Source organism: Scyliorhinus torazame, chromosome 10, assembly GCF_047496885.1.
Source record: "Scyliorhinus torazame isolate Kashiwa2021f chromosome 10, sScyTor2.1, whole genome shotgun sequence".
NCBI lineage: Eukaryota > Metazoa > Chordata > Chondrichthyes > Carcharhiniformes > Scyliorhinidae > Scyliorhinus > Scyliorhinus torazame.
Window position 1 is genome coordinate 53494956 of NC_092716.1, and position 8738 is coordinate 53503693.

An 8738-nucleotide genomic window follows, 5' to 3' on the forward strand; every position below is an offset into this window, starting at 1 on the left:
TCACGCTCAGCATTCTATTGTCTCAATCTAACTCACCCGCAGCATTCTATTGTCCCAATCTAACACGCCCTCAGCAATCTATTGTCTCAACCTAACTCACGCTCAGCATTCTGTTGTCTCAATCTAACTCACCCTCAGCATTCTATTGTCCCAATCTAACTCACCCTCAGCATTCTATTGTCTCAATGTAAGGCACCCTCAACATTCTATTGTCCCAATCTAACTCACCCTCAGCAATCTATTGTCTCAATCTAACTCACGCTCAGCATTCTATTGTCTCAATCTAACTCACCCTCAGCATTCTATTGTCCCAATCTAACTCACCCTCAGCATTCTATTGTCTCAATGTAAGGCACCCTCAGCATTCTATTGTCTCAATCTAACTCACGCTCAGCATTCTATTGTCTCAATCTAACTCACCCTCAGCATTCTATTTTCCCAATCTAACTCACCCTCAGCATTCTGTTGTCTCAATCTAACCAACGCTCCGCATTCTATTGTCTCAATCTAACTCACCCTCAGCATTCTGTTGTCTCAATCTAACTCACCCTCAGCATTCTATTGTCTCAATCTAATTCACCCTCAGCATTCTATTGTCTCAATCTAACGCACCTTCAGCATTCTATTGTCCCAATCTAACTCACCCTCAGCATTCTATTGTCTCAATGTAAGGCACCCTCAGCAATCTATTGTCTCAATCTAACTCACCCTCAGCATTCTGTTGTCTCAATCTAACCAACGCTCAGCATTCTATTGTCTCAATCTCACTCACGCTCAGCATTCTATTGTCTCAATCTATCTCACCCTCAGCAATCTATTGTCTCAATCTAACTCACCCTCAGCATTCTGTTGTCTCAATCTAACCAACGCTCAGCATTCTATTGTCTCAATCTCACTCACGCTCAGCATTCTATTGTCTCAATCTATCTCACCCTCAGCATTCTATTGTCTCAATCTAACGCACCCTCAGCATTCTATTGTCTCAATCTAACGCACCCTCAGCATTTTTTGTCCCAATCTAACTCACGCTCAGCATTCTATTGTCTCAATCTAACTCACCCTCAGCATTCTATTGTCCCAATCTAACTCACCCTCAGCATTGTATTGTCTCAATCTAACTCACCCTCAGCATTCTATTGTCTCAATCTAACTCACCCTCCGTATTCTATTGTCCCAATCTAACTCACCCTCAGCATTCTATTCTCTCAGTCTAACTCACCCTCCGTATTCTATTGTCCCAATCTAACTCACCCTCAGCATTCTATTGTCTCAATCTAACTCACGCTCAGCATTCTATTGTCCCAATCTAACTCACCCTCAGCATTCTGTTGTCTCAATCTAACTCACCCTCAGCATTCTATTGTCCCAATCTAACTCACCCTCAGCATTCTGTTGTCTCAATCTAACTCACCCTCAGCATTCTATTGTCTCAATCTAAATCACCCTCAGCAATCTATTGTCTCAATCTAACTCACCCTCAGCATTCTATTGTCCCAATCTAACTCACCCTCAGCATTCTATTGTCAAATCTAACTCACACTCAGCATTCTGTTGTCTCAATCTAACCAACGCTCTGCATTCTGTTGTCTCAATCTAACTCACACTCAGCATTCTATTGTCTCAATCTAACTCACCCTCAGCAATCTATTGTCTCAATCTAACTTACCCTCAGCATTCTATTGTCTCAATCTAACTCACCCTCAGCATTCTATTGTCCCAATCTAACTCACCCTCAGCATTCTATTGTCAAATCTAACTCACACTCAGCATTCTGTTGTCTCAATCTAACCAACGCTCTGCATTCTGTTGTCTCAATCTAACTCACACTCAGCATTCTATTGTCTCAATCTAACTCACCCTCAGCAATCTATTGTCTCAATCTAACTTACCCTCAGCATTCTATTATCTCAATCTAACTTACCCTCAGCATTCTATTGTCCCAATCTAACTCACACTCAGCGTTCTGTTGTCTCAATCTAACCAACGCTCAGCATTCTATGGTCTCAATCTAACTCACGCTCAGCAATCTATTGTCTCAGTCTAACTCACCCTCAGCATTCTATTGTCAAATCTAACTCACCCTCAGCATTCTATTGTCTCAATCTAACCAACGCTCAGCATTCTATTGTCTCAATCTAACTCACCCTCAGCATTCTATTGTCTCAATCTATCGCACCCTCAGCATTCTATTGTCACAATCTAACTCACCCTCAGCATTCTATTGTCTCAATCTAACTCACCCTCAGCATTCTATTTTCCCAATCTAACTCACCCTCAGCATTCTGTTGTCTCAATCTAACCAACGCTCCGCATTCTATTGTCTCAATCTAACTCACCCTCAGCATTCTATTGTCTCAATCTAATTCACCCTCAGCATTCTATTGTCTCAATCTAACGCACCCTCAGCATTCTATTGTCCCAATCTAACTCACCATCAGCATTCTATTGTCTCAATGTAAGGCACCCTCAGCAATCTATTGTCTCAATCTAACTCACCCTCAGCATTCTGTTGTCTCAATCTAACCAACGCTCAGCATTCTATTGTCTCAATCTAATTCACCCTCAGCATTCTATTGTCTCAATCTAACGCACCCTCAGCATTCTATTGTCCCAATCTAACTCACCCTCAGCATTCTATTGTCCCAATCTAACTCACACTCAGCATTCTATTGTCTCAATCTAACTCACCCTCAGCATTCTATTGTCCCAATCTAACTCATCCTCAGCATACTATTGTCTCAATGTAACTCACCCTCAGCATTCTATTGTCCCAATCTAACTCACCCTCAGCATTGTATTGTCTCAATCTAACTCACCCTCAGCATTCTATTGTCTCAATCTAACTCACCCTCCGTATTCTATTGTCCCAATCTAACTCACCCTCAGCATTCTATTCTCTCAGTCTAACTCACCCTCCGTATTCTATTGTCCCAATCTAACTCACCCTCAGCATTCTATTGTCTCAATCTAACTCACGCTCAGCATTCTAGTGTCCCAATCTAACTCACCCTCAGCATTCTGTTGTCTCAATCTAACTCACCCTCAGCATTCTATTGTCTCAATCTAACTCACCCTCAGCAATCTATTGTCTCAATCTAACTCACCCTCAGCATTCTATTGTCCCAATCTAACTCACCCTCAGCATTCTATTGTCAAATCTAACTCACACTCAGCATTCTGTTGTCTCAATCTAACCAACGCTCTGCATTCTGTTGTCTCAATCTAACTCACACTCAGCATTCTATTGTCTCAATCTAACTCACCCTCAGCAATCTATTGTCTCAATCTAACTTACCCTCAGCATTCTATTGTCTCAATCTAACTCACCCTCAGCATTCTATTGTCCCAATCTAACTCACCCTCAGCATTCTATTGTCAAATCTACCTCACACTCAGCGTTCTGTTGTCTCAATCTAACCAACGCTCAGCATTCTATGGTCTCAATCTAACTCACCCTCAGCATTCTATTGTCAAATCTAACTCACCCTCAGCATTCTGTTGTCTCAATCTAACCAACACTCAGCATTCTATTGTCTCAATCTAACTCACCCTCAGCATTCTATTGTCTCAATCTATCGCACCCTCAGCATTCTATTGTCACAATCTAACTCACCCTCAGCATTCTATTGTCTCAATCTAACTCACCCTCAGCGTTCTATTGTCTCAATCTAACTCACGCTCAGCATTCTACTGTCCAATCTAAAGCACCCTCAACATTCTCTTGTCTCAATCTAACTCACGCTCAGCATTCTATTGTCTCAATCTAACTCACACTCAGCATTCGATTGGCTCAATCTAACTCACCTTCAGCATTCTATTGTCTCAATCTAACTCACGCTCAGCATTCTATTGTCTCAATCTAACTCACCTTCAGCATTCTATTGTCTCAATCTAACTCACGCTCAGCATTCTATTGTCCCAATCTAACTCACCCTCAGCATTCTATTGTCTCAATCTAACTCACGCTCAGCATTCGATTGGCTCAATCTAACTCACCCACAGCATTCTATTGTCTCAATCTAACTCACCCTCAGCAATCTATTGTCACAATCTAACTCACCCTCAGCATTATATTGTCCCAATCTAACTCACGCTCAGCATTCCATTGTCTCAATCTAACTCACGCTGAGCATTCTATAGTCTCAATCGAACTCACGCTCAGCATTCTAGTGTCTCAATCTAACTCACCCTCAGCATTCTATTGTCCCAATCTAACTCACCCTCAGCAATCTATTGTCTCAATCTAACTCACGCTCAGCATTCTATTGTCTCAATCTAACTCACCCTCAGCATGCTATTGTCCCAATCTAACTCCCCCTCAGCATTCTATTGTCTCAATGTAAGGCACCCTCAGCAATCTATTGTCTCAAACTAACTCACCCTCAGCATTCTATTGTCCCAATCTAACTCACCCTCAGCATTCTATTGTCCCAATCTAACTCACCCTCAGCATTCTATTGTCCCAATCTAACTCACCCTCAGCATTCTATTGTCTCAATCTAACTCACGCTCAGCATTCTATTGTCTCAATCTAACTCACCCTCAGCATTCTATTGTCCCAATCTAACTCACCCTCAGCATTCTATTGTCAAATCTAACTCACACTCAGCATTCTGTTGTCTCAATCTAACCAACGCTCTGCATTCTATTGTCTAAATCTAACTCACGCTCAGCATTCTATTGTCTCAATCTAACTCACCCTCAGCAATCTATTGTCTCAATCTAACTCACCCTCAGCATTCTATTGTCCCAATCTAACTCACCCTCAGCATTCTATTGTCAAATCTAACTCACACTCAGCATTCTGTTGTCTCAATCTAACCAACGCTCTGCATTCTGTTGTCTCAATCTAACTCACACTCAGCATTCTATTGTCTCAATCTAACTCACCCTCAGCAATCTATTGTCTCAATCTAACTTACCCTCAGCATTCTATTGTCTCAATCTAACTCACCCTCAGCATTCTATTGTCCCAATCTAACTCACCCTCAGCATTCTATTGTCAAATCTACCTCACACTCAGCGTTCTGTTGTCTCAATCTAACCAACGCTCAGCATTCTATGGTCTCAATCTAACTCACCCTCAGCATTCTATTGTCAAATCTAACTCACCCTCAGCATTCTGTTGTCTCAATCTAACCAACGCTCAGCATTCTATTGTCTCAATCTAACTCACCCTCAGCATTCTATTGTCTCAATCTATCGCACCCTCAGCATTCTATTGTCACAATCTAACTCACCCTCAGCATTCTATTGTCTCAATCTAACTCACCCTCAGCGTTCTATTGTCTCAATCTAACTCACGCTCAGCATTCTACTGTCCAATCTAACGCACCCTCAACATTCTCTTGTCTCAATCTAACTCACGCTCAGCATTCTATTGTCTCAATCTAACTCACACTCAGCATTCGATTGGCTCAATCTAACTCACCTTCAGCATTCTATTGTCTCAATCTAACTCACGCTCAGCATTCTATTGTCTCAATCTAACTCACCCTCAGAATTCTATTGTCTCAATCTAACTCACCCTCAGCGTTCTATTGTCTCAATCTAACTCACCCTCAGCATTCTATTGTCTCAATCTAACTCATCCTCAGCAATCTATTGTCTCAATCTAACTCACGCTCAGCATTCTATTGTCTCAATCTAACTCACCCTCAGCATTCTATTGTCTAAATCTAACTCACGCTCAGCATTCTATTGTCCCAATCTAACTCACCCTCAGCATTCTATTGTCTCAATCTAACTCACGCTCAGCATTCGATTGGCTCAATCTAACTCACCCACAGCATTCTATTGTCTCAATCTAACTCACCCTCAGCAATCTATTGTCTCAATCTAACTCACCCTCAGCATTATATTGTCCCAATCTAACTCACGCTCAGCATTCTATTGTCTCAATCTAACTCACGCTCAGCATTCTATAGTCTCAATCGAACTCACGCTCAGCATTCTATTGTCTCAATCTAACTCACCCTCAGCATTCTATTGTCCCAATCTAACTCACCCTCAGCAATCTATTGTCTCAATCTAACTCACGCTCAGCATTCTATAGTCTCAATCGAACTCACGCTCAGCATTCTATTGTCTCAATCTAACTCACGCTCAGCATTCTATTGCCTCAATCTAACTCACCCTCAGCATTCTATTGTCCCAATCTAACTCACCCTCAGCATTCTATTGTCTCAATGTAAGGCACCCTCAGCAATCTATTGTCTCAAACTAACTCACCCTCAGCATTCTGTTGGCTCCATCTAACCAACGCTCAGCATTCTATTGTCTCAATCTAACTCACGCTCAGCATTCTATTGTCTCAATCTAACGCACCCTCAGCACTCTATTGTCCCAATCAAACTCACCCTCAGCATTCTATTGTCCCAATCTAACTCACCCTCAGCATTCTATTGTCTCAATCTAACTCACCTTCAGCATTCTGTTGTCCCAATCTAACTCATCCTCAGCATACTATTGTCTCAATGTAACTCACCCTCAGCATTCTCTTGTCCCAATCTAACTCACCCTCAGCATTGTATTGTCTCAATCTAACTCACCCTCAGCATTCTATTGTCTCAATCTAACTCACCCTCCGTATTCTATTGTCCCAATCTAACTCACCCTCAGCATTCTATTCTCACAGTCTAACTCACCCTCCGTATTCTATTGTCCCAATCTAACGCACCCTCAGCATTCTATTCTCTCAATCTAACTCACCCTCAGCATTCTATTGTCCCAATCTACCTCACCCTCAGCATTCTATTGTCCCAATCTAACTCACCCTCAGCATTCTATTGTCTCAATTTAACTCACGCTCAGCATTCTATTGTCTCAATCTAACTCACGCTTAGCATTCTATTGTCCCAATCTAACTCACCCTCAGCATTCTGTTGTCTCAATCTAACCAACGCTCAGCATTCTATTGTCTCAATCTAACTCACGCTCAGCATTCTATTGTCTCAATCTAACTCACCCTCAGCAATCTATTGTCTCAATCTAACTCACCCTCAGCATTCTATTGTCCCAATCTAACTCATCCTCAGCATTCTATTGTCAAATCTAACTCACACTCAGCATTCTGTTGTCTCAATCTAACCAACGCTCAGCATTCTGTTGTCTCAATCTAACTCACACTCAGCATTCTATTGTCTCAATCTAACTCACCCTCAGCAATCTATTGCCTCAATCTAACTCACCCTCAGCATTCTATTGTCAAATCTAACTCACACTCAGCGTTTCTTTGTCTCAATCTAACCAACGCTCAGCATTCTATTGTCTCAATCTATCGCACCCTCAGCATTCTATTGTCTCAATCTAACTCACCCTCAGCGTTCTATTGTCTCAATCTAACTCACGCTCAGCATTCTACTGTCCCAATCTAACGCACCCTCAACATTCTCTTGTCTCAATCTAACTCACGCTCAGCATTCCAATGTCTCAATCTAACTCACACCCAGCGTTCGATTGGCTCAATCTAACTCACCCACAGCATTCTATTGTCTCAATCTAACTCACCCTCAGCAATCTATTGTCTCAATGTAACTCACCCTCAGCATTCTATTGTCCCAATCTAACTCACCCTTAGCATTCTATTGTCTCAATCTAACTCACGCTCAGCATTCTATTGTCTCAATCTAACTCACGCTCAGCATTCTATAGTCTCAATCGAACTCATGCTCAGCATTCTATTGTCTCAATCTAACTCACCCTCAGCATTCTATTGTGCCAATCTAACTCACCCTTGGCATTCTATTGTCTCAATCTAACTCACGCTCAGCATTCTATTGTCTCAATCTAACTCACCCTCAGCATTCTATTGTCCCAATCTAACTCACCCTCAGCACTCTATTGTCCCAATGTTAATCACCCTCAGCATTCTATTGTCCTAATCTAACTCACCCTTGGCATTCTATTGTCTCAATCTAACTCACGCTCAGCATTCTATTGTCGCAATCTATCTCACCCTCAGCATTCAAGTGCCCCAATCTATCTCACCCTCAGCATTCTATTGTCTCAATCTAACTCACCCCCAGCATTCTATTGTCCTAATCTAACTCACCCTCAGCATTCTATTGTCCCAATCTAACTCACCCTCAGCATTCCATTGTCCCAATCTATCTCACCCTCAGAATTCTATTGTCTCAATCTAACTCACCCACAGCATTCTATTGTCCCAATCTATCTCACCCTCAGCATTCTATTGTCCCAATCTATCTCACCCTCAGCATTCTATTGCCCCAATCTAACTCACCATCAGCATTCTATTGTCTCAATTTAACGCACCCTCAGCATTCTATTGTCCCAATCTAACACACCCTCAGCATTCTATTGCCCCAATCTATCTCACCCTCAGCATTCTATTGTCTCAATCTAACACACCCTCAGCATTCTATTGTCTCAATCTAACTCATCCTCAGCATTCTATTGTCCCCGTCTAACTCATCCTCAGCATTCTGTTATCTCAATCTAAGTCACCCTCAGCATTTTATTGTCCCAATCTAACTCACCCTCAGCATTCTATTGTCTCAATCTAACTCACCCTCCGTATTCTATTGTCCCAATCTAACTCACCCTCAGCATTCTATTCTCTCAATCTAACTCACGCTCAGCATTCTATTGTCTCAATCTAACTCACGCTCAGCATTCTGTTGTCTCAATCTAACCAACGCTCAGCATTCTATTGTCCCAATCTAACTCACTCTCAGCATTCTATTGCCCAACCTAACTCACCCTCAGCATTCTGA